Raw genomic sequence first — 13819 nt, 5'->3', positions numbered from 1 at the left:
GAATTTACTACTTGATCAAATATATATTGAGAGAAAAAAGTTAAGGCTTTGGACCCAGCAGTTGAAGAATGAATAAAATTTTTAAAAAACAGAACAGAAATAATCTGAACCCAAAGCACCTAAGATGAGAACTAGCTTTGTTTTTGTATTTTTTCTACCAATGACCAGATGTGACCAGTAAAAAGAATGTGGAGGAGGGTCAGACAGTTACCAGAGTGTGACAGTTAATATTGAGTGTCAACTTGATTGGATTGAGGGATACAAAGTATTGATCCTGGGTGTGTCTGTGAGGGTGTTGCCAAAAGAGATTAACATTTGAGTTAGTGGGCTGGGGAAGGTAGGTCAACCCTTAATCTGGTGGCCACAATCTAATCAGCTGCCAGTGAATGTAAATAAAGCAGGCAGAAAAACGTGACAAGGCGAGACTGGCCTATCCTCCCAGCCTACATCTTTCTCCTGTGCTGGATGCTTCTTGCCCTCAAATATTGGACTTCAAGTTCTTCAGTTTTGGGACTCCGACTGGCTCTCCTTGCTCCTCAGCTTGCAGACAGCCTATTTTGAGACCTTCTGATCGTGAAGGTTAATTCTTAATAAACTCCTCTATCTATCTATCTATCTATCTATCTATCCATCCATCCATCCATCCTATTAGTTCTGTCCCTCTAGAGAACCCTGACTAATACACAGAGTAAATAGTGAGGGAATTTTGTCTTAGAGCACTTGAGCATGTTGTTTTCCTAACGCTATTTAAAGTATTCAGTATAAGAAGAAAGTTGGTTTTCCACAATAACGCTTCCAAAGAAATTGCTCTCCATAGAAAATGAACAATTTGAATGGGGAAGACTTCCAGAATGGGTATGGAGGTCTAGAACAGAAGCAGGAAAGAATGTAAAAAGTTTAACTCTTAACAAATGACAAAGATGTGGAGAAAAAATATGAAGGTAGATCTCATCCAAAGAGAATTTCATTAAAATGTTCCATTCCCAGAGAAAAGCCTATTATTTTACCAAATTATTCCTTTACCTGCTTGCCTACCTGATTTCCCTAAAATTAAATATGTCTATGGACAAATTCCATCCACTTAGAGTTTCAAATTGGATCTTTCAATCAAAGAAGGAATCTGTAAGGGAAAGAGACCTTTGCAACTGTAAAAGAAATTCCAGCATATTATACTTAAAAAAAGTTGCGTTGTGGGACGGTGGGGCAGCGGGGGTGGGGGGGTTGGCTAGCCATTTTTACTAGAAACGTTAAAAGAAACCCCAATAGCATGAAAGTAAAGGACCAACATAAAACTGACCCTGGGAAAGATATGGATAACTCAGGGAGAAAGAAAAATGAAAATAATAATAATGATAAGGTTATTAGAGTAAAAAGACTTAAGTCAATAATGTAGTCACGTAATAGTAGGGATAACTATTTCTTGAAAATTAGATATTTGATTGCCAAAAGTTTAATTTAGCTTAAAATTTTATCCACAAAATATGCATGACAAAAAACATATTAGCAAAAAGGCAGCAAAAATCAAGAAAATGTTGCAGAAACTAGGGCAAAAACCCAAAGAAATATAAAATAAGAGCAAAAAATGTAAAGTCATAGGGGGTATACCTGAGAGAATCAAAATCTACCTAAACGAAACTTTAAAAATAAAATACCAAGGTCATAGGATCTTTTGAGGTCAGCTGACAACATAGCAAGGCCCCATCTCTACAAAAAATTTTTTAAAATGTAGTCAGGTGTGATGGTATGTGCTTGTTGTAGTCCCAGCTACTCCAGAGGCTGAGACAGGAAGATTGCTTAAGCCCAGGAGTTCGAGGCTGCAGTGAGCAATAATCACGCCACTGTACTCCAGCCTGGGCAATAGAGTGAGATTCTATCCCAAAAACCAAAAATCAAGTAAATAAATAGATACAATGGAGGGAGAAGATAATCAGCAAATTATTAGAACATTTTCCTGAATTGAATAAAGACTTACTTCCCCTGATTGGCAAGAAAACTAAAAATAGGAAAAAGAAAATAAAGAAAGAAAAGAAATGCCTAAACACATGCTACTCATTTTTCAGAACACTGCAGAAAAATAGAAAAATCTGTTTTTCCTGAAAGGAGAAAATAAAAAACTTTCACTAAATCAGACTGATATCATATCTCAGCAATAATACTGGCTATTAGAAGCAAACCCCTTACTGCATTAAAGATATATTCAGAAACGCATGAACTCAGAAACAATAACACCCATGTACTGAATCTGAAAAAATTATCTAAGGATGTATTTGAACAAAACAACAATGAAAAAGATGACATGAGATGAGATAAGAAATTGTGGCCGGGCACGGTAGCTCATGCCTGTAATACCAGCACTCTGGGAGGCCTAGGCGGGCGGATCACTTGAGGTCATGAGTTTGAGACCAGCCTGACCAACATGGTGAAACCCCATGTCTACTAAAAATACAAAAATTAGTTGGGCATGGGTGTGGGTGGCTGTAATCCCAGTTACTTGGGAGGCTGAAGCAGGAGAATCGCTTGAACCCAGGTGGCCAAGGCTGCAGTGAGCCGAGATAGCACCACTGCACTCCAGCCTCAGTGACAAAGCAAGACTCCGTCTCAAAAAAACAAATTGTGGCAGCTGGTTGTGGCAGCTGATATTAGGAGAACAATAAAGGAAGCTAAAATACAATTATAGAAATTTAACAAATTCTTAAGAGTTGTAACACTCATTTGAGAAACACATGGTTTATTTAGCAGCATATGGTAACATTTATTTCTCTTTAGGTCAATCACCCCCTTTGGCTCTGCACGATATTTGCATAACTATATTATTATAATTAATTTTATTGACTTAAACATTTTAGACCCAACTTATAGACAAAGAAAAAAAGCACTTTAATATCTTGATGTCTCTATTTATTGCTGGTAGACTTTGGGAACTTCACAGTAAAACAGATGATAATGTTTTCTTTTATTTTATTGCATTTGCTATTTGATGCAAATTGGGCTTTAAACATTGTGGCAGAAAATATTACATAAGGAAGCCAAAATTAGTACAGGAAAGATAAAAGCTATTGTGTATATTTTGTAAAGTAGGTATGAAAGAATAATTAACATGAATTCCGAGTGTTGCCTACAAGTTAATGATAATTATGAAATTTACAAAAACATTTTTTAAAGACTTTCACCAGTTAAATTCTATTTAAATTCCAAGTACTTGAAGATATTCAGTATCACTGATGGTATGGGAGAAGGGGAATCTCACACAGGCTTTGAGTACGTACTAATTAGAACAAAAATTCTGGAAGGTGAAAGTATGTATAAGTTTACATAGATTAATATAATATTTCCAATTTATGTATCTATATTTCCAAAATATGTATATGTGCATATGTGAATTAAGTGTACATTTAATAGCAGAAACTTGAAGACAACTAAAAGAACTTACTTGGGAAAATGCTGAAATAAGTTATAGTTTCCCTATATCATATACTATAAAGTAAATATTAAAAAGAAGGTTGTAGATCTCTATGGAATGACATGGAATAAAGTCTATAATATGCTTCTAATTTTTATTCGCAGTAAGTTATAGAACAACATGCATGGTTTGATGCCATTTTTTTTTTTTTTTTTTGAGATGGAGTCTCGCTCTTTCGCCCAGGCTGGAGTGCAGTGGCGTGATCTCAGCTCACTGCAAGTTCTGCCCCCTAGGTTCCCACCATTCTCCTGCCTCAGCCTCCCAAGTAGCTGGGACTACAGGTGCCCACCACCACGCCTGGCTAATTTTTTGTATTTTTAGTAGAGATGGAATTTCACCATGTTAGCCAGGATGGTCTCAATCTCCTGACCTCATGATCCGCCTGCCTTGGCCTCCCAAAGTGCTGGGATTACAGGCATGAGCCACCATGCCTGGCCCCAGTTTGATACCATTTTTATGAGAAGTTCATAACTACAATTTTGTTTTGTAAAATGAAAACATACATGTATCATTGATTAGTTAAAAAGTGTGTGTACATAGAGAAAAGCTTGAATTAATATATTAAAAGGTTTCTGAATAATGAATCAGAGGGGACACGTTTCCCCAATCATATGGTTTCAGAAAATAACATTTTCTCCAGAGATATTTCTGGCTTTTTCCCATTCTTGTGTTTACTCTGTCCTGGGTAGTTGGAGTAACTCATCTGATTGTGAAATTGAGAAACACTTGGGCTTGCTTTGGTGCCTAACGTCTTACATTGCCCATGCTGAGGACTACCAAAGTCCAGGTAGATAAATCTACCCAATTCTGGAGTCCCTTAAACAGGCCCATTTGGTTTTCATACCAAGCAAAAAGGTGGCCTCCATTTGCCAAAATTATTCAGATACCAGATGAAAAAGAGAGGTGCTTAATATGCCTCCTCCAAGAGGCACATCTTGCACATTGAGAACATTGAGGAATGAATAAGTAAAACAGTAGAAATTGAGTGAACACAATTTCACAAAGAGAAGCTTTTGGAGTGTCTAGGCAGTGTTGGCTGCAAACCTTGGGCTTTGTGATGGCAGAGCATTTGGGGCCTGACTGTTTAATTGGGGAGCTTTTATCAGTCCAAGCTTTTAAATGCTGCAGCTGGGCAAGAAGGTTTAAGCCGGCATGCTTTATTTATAGTTTGGAGGGTGACTGTAATTTGTGATTTTTCTTCCTGAGGCAAGAGGATTCTTATAGAGAGACAATAATCTAAGCAAAAGTCAAGACTTAAGCAAAGGTTCTCAAAATCTGGGAAAGTCTATGAGTGACCCTGGCAAATTCATGTGTGGAAAAGTAGAGATACAGCTGTGGCAAATATTAGACTATAGGCAGCAAGCATTCATTTTGTCAACCCATGCTGACTTTGTAAAAGGTCCGTATCTGCAGGCCTCTGCCAAGGCAACAGCCTCGGGGTGCAGGCCATTGTAGCTGAATATGCAGGCATATCTCTTCTTAAAAAGGAATGGTAAGGCAAAGATTCAAAAATATGAGAAAGACTTTTTTAAAGCTTCATGGGCAATGGTGGTCAAAAATATATTTAAAACTGTTCAAGTGCAAGGAAGCTAAGCTCAATGTGCACTCCAGAGCACTAGTGAAATCCTGGCCTTCAATTGTCAGTGTCAGGACAAAGTGCATAGCCCTGTGTGCACTGCCTCTAGTGCCATGTTGGAATCATGGCCAAGGAAAGCTCTTTGGAGGTGAAACCCTTGGATCCCTGAGTAGTGTCTACATACTCAACAAATGTTCTCTCTTCATTATGAGGCTTCTAGTTAACTCTAGTTTATTAAGGACATATGAGGGAGAAAATTTCCTGGGGATCAGATATCTTAAGCCAAAGCAATTCCATTTCAAATGATTATAGAAAGAGTTAATGAGGCACAAGACCAAAATTTTCTGTCTATAGGTTAATTCTGATGCTGTTTTGTACTCATTTTGGGATCATAAAGTGAGAAATACAAGGTTCAAGTAAGAAATGGACATTAAGAACTTAAATTTTTTTCTGAGAAAAAGTAATTTAATATGGAGAATGCATGCAGGAAATTTATCAGAAGATACAATTATAAGGAAGTGTGGAAGATAGAAGAGAGCATTGGTTGAAAACGAGTCATGATATGGTGGCAACTGAGTTCTTAGCAGGGTTCTACAAAAATCTCTGAAACTAGAATGGCCTTTCAGAGTTGTCTCAAATTGCAGCAAGAAAACAGGACTTTGTATCCCTACATGAGTCAGTCATTGTCTGAGCCACAGCCTCCTGGAAGGGCTGTGGGCTTTAGTGAAGTAGATCCCGTTAGCCAAGAAATAGTCCCAGTGAGGACTCAGCTGTCAGTCACCAGCAACCGAAGATATGACTTTGTTGGCACTACAAGGGATCTAGGTTAAACACCAGAGTATCAACTAGAAATAAATTATGTACAGGTTGATTTTCTTCTAAAATAGGTGAATGCATAATGCCAAAATATTGCTGGAAGATTTCTCTCAATTGAGTTTAAACTCATAAGTCATTAATTCAAGAAATATGGCACAAACTACCTAGCATTATGGTAAGACCATACCAGGTTTTTCCCTTTCACTCACATATCACTGAGTTTCTGCTATGCTTTTTGGCAATGGTAAATACTGTGTTCTGGGAACATAATTTTGCCAGTGATAATTGCTTTAGGGGGCTGAAGATTAGATTGTTTTTCAAATTTTCTGTGTGTGGCCCAGGGAACATCTGTACATATGAAGCAGAAGGTTATCTCCAATATTTTGCTGACTAAAAAAACTTGTATGTTCTATTAACTCTTCAGGCTCTTAGAAATCTACAGTGTCAGTAGACTTTCATTTTCAGGAAAATTGAATGTAAATATTTTTTCTCTATTACTTGTGCTAAGTAAAACTAGAACTCTGGATATTGTACATAAAGCAAGCATAAGAAGACCCTGAGCAGACCAGCTAGAAACCTCGGATCCTGAGGAATGACAAGGTGGTAAGTTAGCTAGGTTTTGTTTTTGCCTCATATATACCACACTTAGGACTAAAGAAGCCATCAAACTAGAAATACCAATGGGCACAGATTTTTTTTTACAAGAGCTTCAATAAAAGCCTGATCTCTCTAGCCAAGGATGAGGAAAGGGGCCAGTTAGTGAGATAGAAAACTTTTAGACAATAACAACCCTACTCAAGCACAATACTGCAGATGACCTAGCCTTATTCCAAGTCATGAAAGCAAAGGCTGAGTGGTGAGCCTAGACTTAGCAAAGGCTGAGGGGTGAGCCTCAAAAAGATGTAACAAAATGCCTCAATACCCCAGCTGGGGTGATGTCAAGAAAGTCAAGTAGAGAAATTGGACTTTTATTCAAGCAAGACAATAACAAGGCCACCCTTTACCTGTAGACCATGTGGAAAGCTTGACTTTTACCTCTGTCTGGCAGCAATAAGGTACCCCTTATTTCCTTACTGAGATGGTGTCAGAAAAGGCTTTGTGAAGAGTCAAGATGTTTATAATCTTTCAGCAGTAATGGGACCGTCCTCATTACAGTGTCAGTGGAGACTCTTTTCAGAGCCAAAACTCTCACCACAGCTCAACAGTTACAAGAAGCCTCCCTCCTAGGTATCAACAGAGGCCAAGTGGGAAATTTGGTTTTCTGCCTTTACCTGACAGTAATGAGGAATTGTCTCCTTCTTCTAATGCCAGAGTGAGATCAGAAAAAAGCCAGTTAAGACAGAAGATTTAAATAAGAGATCCATAATCTTATAGCACAATTAAAATATGCGAAGCTTTCCATTGAAAATCAGTCATTTTACCAAGAACCATAAAGATATAAATTAAAAAGGCAGTAAATAGATTCCAACACAGAGATGTCAGATATATTAGAAATATTTGACAAATATTTTAAAGCAGCCATAATAAAATTGTTTCAACAAGTAACTACAAACACACTAGAAACAAATTTTATAAAATAGAAAACCTCAGAAAAGAATTAGAAAGTCTTAGCAAAGAAAGAAGATGCAAATAAGAACCAGATTAAAAATTTAGTACTCAAAAATACAATAACACATACAAAGTTCAGTGGATGACCACAACAGCAGAATACAGGTGGCATAAATCAATAGGATTTAATTAACATTTATATAGCAGACTACACAGCAAGAGTGGAATACAATTTTTTTCAAGGAACCCCAAAATATACAACAAGATAAGACTATAGCCTTGGCCATAAGCAAACCTTGACAATTTTTAAAATGAATATTATATTATATATAGCATACATTGTCTACTACAATGGAAATTAGAAATCAGTAAGCAAACTGGAAAACTGAACAATGGAAACTAACCAGTCTGATGGGAGAGAAAGTAGATTAAAATATAGAAAAAAAAAAAAAAGAACCTCAGGAGACCTGTGGAAAGAAAGCAGAAGATGTGACATTTGCATCAGCAGAGTTGTAGAAGAAAAAGAGTAGAAGCTGAAAAAGCTCTTAAGTAAATAATGGCTGAGAACATTTTAAATTTGGTAGGAAACATAAACCAAGAGATTCCATGAAAACTAAAAGAATTTGTCACCTGGAGACCTACGCTGTAAGCATGACTAAAGGAAATTTTCTAAACAGAAAGGGAATAATAAAAGAAGAAATCTTGAAACAGCAGGAAGGAAGAACACAGTAAGGAAACACATGGGCGAGTTCAACAGGTTTTCCTTCTTTTCTTGAGTCTTCTAAATTATGTTTGATAGTTGAAGTAGAAGGTATAGCACTGTCTAAATTGATTCTCAATTTGTGTAGGTAAATATTTAAGATGACTGTAATATAAATGTGAAAAGGTAAAGGGACATAAAAGGAGATAGGCTTTCTATATTTCACTAAAACCCCTAAAATGATGATACCAGTAGACTATGATAAGTTATGTCATATAAACTTAATACTCAGAACAACCACTATAAAGGCCATATAAAGAATTATACTGAAAAATACTATAAATAAATCAAAATGAGATCTATAAAGTGTTCAAGTAAGAAAAAGAAGAGCAGGAGAAAAGAAACAAAAAAGAAAACCAGAAAACAGAAATATAAAATGCAGACTTAAGTCCTAACATACCAATAAGTACATTAAATGTAAACTGCTTAAACATACCAATGAAAAGGGAGTGTTTGGCTGAGGGGATTAAAAATTATGACCAAACTATATGCTGTCTACAAGACACTCACTTCACATATAACAACATAGACAAATTAAAAGTAAAATAGTGAAAAATAATATATCATGCAAATATTAATCTAAGGAAACAGAAGGGGCTATATTAATATTATAAAAAGCATACTGTAGAGCAAAAACAATGATCGCAGACAGAGAAGAACACTATAGATTGAGAAAAAAATATATAAGTCAAGAAGACATAGCAATCTGAAATATGCATGTACCAAACAACAGAGCTGCAAAATACATGAAACAAAACTGATAGAACTCAAAAGAGAAACAGACAAATTTAGAGTTTTAGATATAGACTTCAATATTCTCTTTCTACTGATGGAACAACTAGACAGAAAATCAGCAGGGATATAGAAAAACTCAATGCCACCAGCAATCAATAGGATTTAATGAATATTTATATAGCTGTCCACCTAGCAAGAGGTGAATAGTATTTTTTTGAGGCTCCACAAATTATATAACAAAATAGGCCATACCCTTGGTCATAAAACAACCCTCAACAAATTTTTATAAAATGGAAATCATATAGAGTATATTCTCTACTACAATGGAAATCAGAAATCAATAACCAAAAGATAACAGCAAAATTGCCAAACACTTAAAAACTAAAGAACAGACTTCTAAATAATCCATGGGTCAAAGATAAATTTTCAAAGGAAATAAGAAAATACATTGACCTGAAATGAAAATGGCAATACAATATATCAAAATTTGTAGGACAGATAAAGCAGTGATAACAGAGATGTTTATAGCTCTAAATGCGTAAGTTATGAAAAAAGAAAAGTCTCAAATAAAAACTCTAAGCCTCCACTTTAAGAACTTAGAAAACGAGCAAATCAAAATAAGTCCAAATCAAGCAGAATAATAAAAATAATGAATATAAGGGCAGAAATTAATGAAACTGAAACAATAAAAAGATAGAAAAACATAATGAATTAAAGCTAATTCTTTGAAAAAATAAGATAGATTAACAAACCTCTATCAAGACTAACAAATAAAACAGAAAGGAGATGCAAATTACCAACACCAAAAAGAAAATCAGGTGATAGCAGTACATTCTCTGCAAATCTAAAAAGAAAATAAGGAAATATTAGTGATTTTACATTTATAAATTTAAAAACTTAGATGAAAAAGACTAATTTCTTGAAAAATGAGAGCTACCACAACTCAATAATGATAAAACAGATCATCAGAATAGTTCTATAACTACTAAATAATTTAAATTCATAATTAAACTCCCTCCTTTAATATCTCTGGACATAAATGGTTTACTAGAAAATTCTACCAAATACTCAGAAAAGATTAACACCAATTCTACATGATTTTCCTGAAAATGGTAGTGAGCACTTCTCAATTAATTTTCTGTAGCTAGTATTGCTCTGATATCAAAACCAGACAAAGATGAAACAAAAAAAAACTACTGACAAATCAATATTCCTCATGAATTTAGATGTAAAAAATCCTTAGCAAAGTATTAGCAAATAGAATTTAGCAATATGTAAAAATTATTATACACCACAACCAAGTGGGTTTTATTTCAGGAATGTAATGTTGGTTTGATATTTGAAAATTTATCAATGTAATCCACCTTATTAAAGCTAAAAAAGAAAGAACACATGATTATATTAATGCATAAAAACATTTAATCATATTCAATACCCACTCACAATAAAAACTTTAGGAAAAATAAAATAGAGGAAAACTTCATCAACTGTTAAAGAGCTTATACAAAAAACCACTATAGCTAACATTATAATGACAAAAGCCTTAAGATCAGGAACAAAGTAAGGATGCCCACTGTCACCACTCTGATTCAAAATAGTGCCGGACATTCTACCCAGTGCAAAAGGCAAGTGGAGATAAAATAAAAACAGAACAAGTGGAAAAACAGAACTGTTATTTCTTGCAGAAGACAAGATTATCAACGTAGAAAAATTTTTAAAAACTATTTAAAAAACTCAGACAAATATAATGAGCAGAACTTATAAATGACTAAATGAGTTCAGCAAGATCTCATGATATAAGATAAAAATATGAAAATCAATTGTATTTCTATATACTACCTCTGAACATGTAGACACAAATTAAAAATACTTAAAAAAAAAAGATGAAATACTTTGGTATAAATCTAACGAAACACATAAAGAACTTGTATGCTGAAAATTACAAAATATTGACAAAAGAAGTAAAAGATCTAAACACATGGAGAAATATACTATCTCCTGGATTGGAAGACTCAACATAGCAAGATGCCAGTCTTCCCCAAATTGATATTCATGTGTCAGGCAATTTTTATCAAAATCTCAGTGAGAGTTTTTATAGATAAGATAAGAGTATTCAATAATTTATATGAAAAGGGAAAGGAACCAGAATAGCTAAAACAGTCTTTAAAAATGACTAATAATGTAGAAGAAATCAGTCTTATCTCAACTTCTTATATAATTACAATAGTCAAGGATGCATGGTATTGGCAGAGGGGAGACATATAGATTAAGAAATGAGAACAGAGAACCCAGAGATAGAGCAAGACAAATATGCCCAACAGTTTTGACAAAAGTACTAAAGCAATTTAGTGGAAAAAAAGATTGCCATTTCAACAAATGGTACAGGAGAAATTGGATATCCATAGGCAAAAATCAAACTGCAACCAGATTCTCACAACTTATAAAAAATTTAACTCAAAATAGACCACATATTTAAATATAAAACATTACTATAAGACTTCTAAGAAGAAAACATAGGAGAAAATCTTCAGTCTTCAGGATCTAGTGCTAGGCAAGGGGACCCTAGATAAAAACTCCAAACAATATTTATTTGAAAAATGAATAAATTAGACTTCATCAAAATTTAATGCTTCTCTTTTGCAAAAGACTACATTAAGAGGATGAAGAGAGAAGCTATAATAGAATGGGAGAAAAAATGTTTGAAAACCACATATAGTATTTGACAAAATCTAGGTCTTAATATGTATTACATATATATTCTCAAAATTAAACAGTAAAAAAACAGCATTATTAGAAAATGAAAAAGATTACGTCAGGAAACATTTCACTGCAGTGAAGATACAGATGGCAAATAAGCATATGAAAAGATGTTCAACATAATTAGTCATTAGGGGAGTGGAAATTAACATCACAATTATCTCTCTCTACACCTGTCAAAATGGTAAAAATACAAATAGTGACAACATCAGATGCTGGCAAGGATGCAAGAAACTAGATTACTCATACATTGTAGGAATGTAAAATGGCTCAGCCAACTGGAAAACACTTTACTATTTTACTTTAAAAAAAATTGAAAACATTCTAATCTTATATGACCTAGAAACTGTGTTTCTGAATGATCATCTTAGAGACATACTTTTATGTTCACACAAAAACCTATACATAAATGCTTATGTATTTATGTACTTATGTAAAATCCTTATTACCTTTATTCATAATAACCCAAAAGGACTTTGATATCCTTTAATGTATGATGAATGATTAAACAAACTGTGGTACATCCATAGTATTCAATATTACACAGCAATAGAAAGGAACTGTTGATACACACAACAATGTGAATAAATCTCTAATTATGCTGAGTAAAAAAAAAAAAAAGCCAATTCTGAAACGTAGCAGGTAACATACAGTATGATTCCATTTCTATAACATTCTTGAAATGACAAAATCATAGAAATGAAGGACAGTAGTAATTGCCAGGGAATAAGGAGGGCTGTGAGTGGGAAGTGAGTGTGGCTATAAAAAGACATGAGAAATATTTGTAGAATGTTCTGTGTCTTGAGTCTAGCTATGTAAATATTTTTGTGTGATATTGTGTTGCAATTTGCAAGATGCTATGTTGGGGAAAACTGAGCAAAAGATCCAGTTTCCCTGATTTCTTGCAATTGCATGCGAATCTATTTTTTATCTTAAAATTAAAAATGTAATTTAAAAAACCAAGTACATTAGAAACGTGGTACTGAATTATTTCTACTTTGGAGGCCTTGAAAAAACTACTTACCTTCCTGTAGCTTTAGCTGCTTCAAATTCTACTGAGTGCCAAGAATGTCTCTAGTTCACAACGAGTGGAATTAGAATTGGGTAAGAATAACTTTTGGGCTTCAAGTTCTTTGAAATTTAAATCACAGATGATATGGGAGGTGGGCAGGGAAATGCTGGGTAGAGAAGGAAGGGGTCCCTGGTGAGAGATCCACCCTCGGGCCTGTGTCCACAGACCTAAGTGAGAACAGGCACTCCTGTTTTTGCACCCAAACGTTGCATTTTCCAAGACCACTCTGACCTGCCACGCCCTTCATCTTGCCCCCAGATAAACTTGAGACCATAGCAGGCAGAGAAGCAGAAGAACAGAGAAGCAGACACCAGCAGACCTGCAGATCAGCAATGGCGGAATGTTGCGGCAGAGAAAGAAAGAGGCGGGACATCTGGACACTGAGGGGAATTCTGCCAGGGGCAGTCAGAGAAGAGTCTGGCCACTAGGTGGCCCAATTCCAGGGGAAGACCAGCTTCCCACTCCATTTCCTCCTTCTGGCTCCCTGTCCATCTTGCTGAGAGCCACCTTCACCACTCAATCAAACCTTGCACTCATCCTTTGAGCCCACGTGTGATCCGATTTTTCTGGTACACTGGGCAAGAGTTCAGGATACAGAAAGCTGTCACACTGCCCCTCTGCCCTTGTCTTAAGGCAGAGGGTCTATTGAGCTGATTAACACAAGCCATCTGCAGACAGCAAAGCTGAAAGAGCACACTGTAACACATGCCCATTTGGGCTTTGGGAGTCGCAGACACTCACCCCTTGATGCTGCTGTGGGGCTGGAGCCCAAAAGCACTCCCTGCAGCCTCTGCACCTGTTTGTCTGCATGCTCTTGCCAGTGTTTTAAGCAGCAGGGCGACATGTCAGTATAGGAAAAGGATGATATAGTATGAAAAAAGGAACTTTACAGGTGAGGAAACCTGAATGACTGTATTAGCTAATTCTCACACTGCTATAAAGAACTGCCCTAGACTGGGTAATTTATAAAGAAAAGAGATTTAATTGACTCACAGTTCTGCATGGCTGGGGCGGTCTCAGGAAACTTACAATCATGGCGGAAGGGGAAGAGGCATGTCTTACATGGCGGCCGGCAAGAGAGAGTGAATATGGAGG

The sequence above is a fragment of the Pongo abelii genome, chromosome 7, assembly GCF_028885655.2.
Source record: "Pongo abelii isolate AG06213 chromosome 7, NHGRI_mPonAbe1-v2.0_pri, whole genome shotgun sequence".
In the NCBI taxonomy this organism is placed as follows: domain Eukaryota; kingdom Metazoa; phylum Chordata; class Mammalia; order Primates; family Hominidae; genus Pongo; species Pongo abelii.
Note: the sequence above shows the minus strand (reverse complement) of the source record.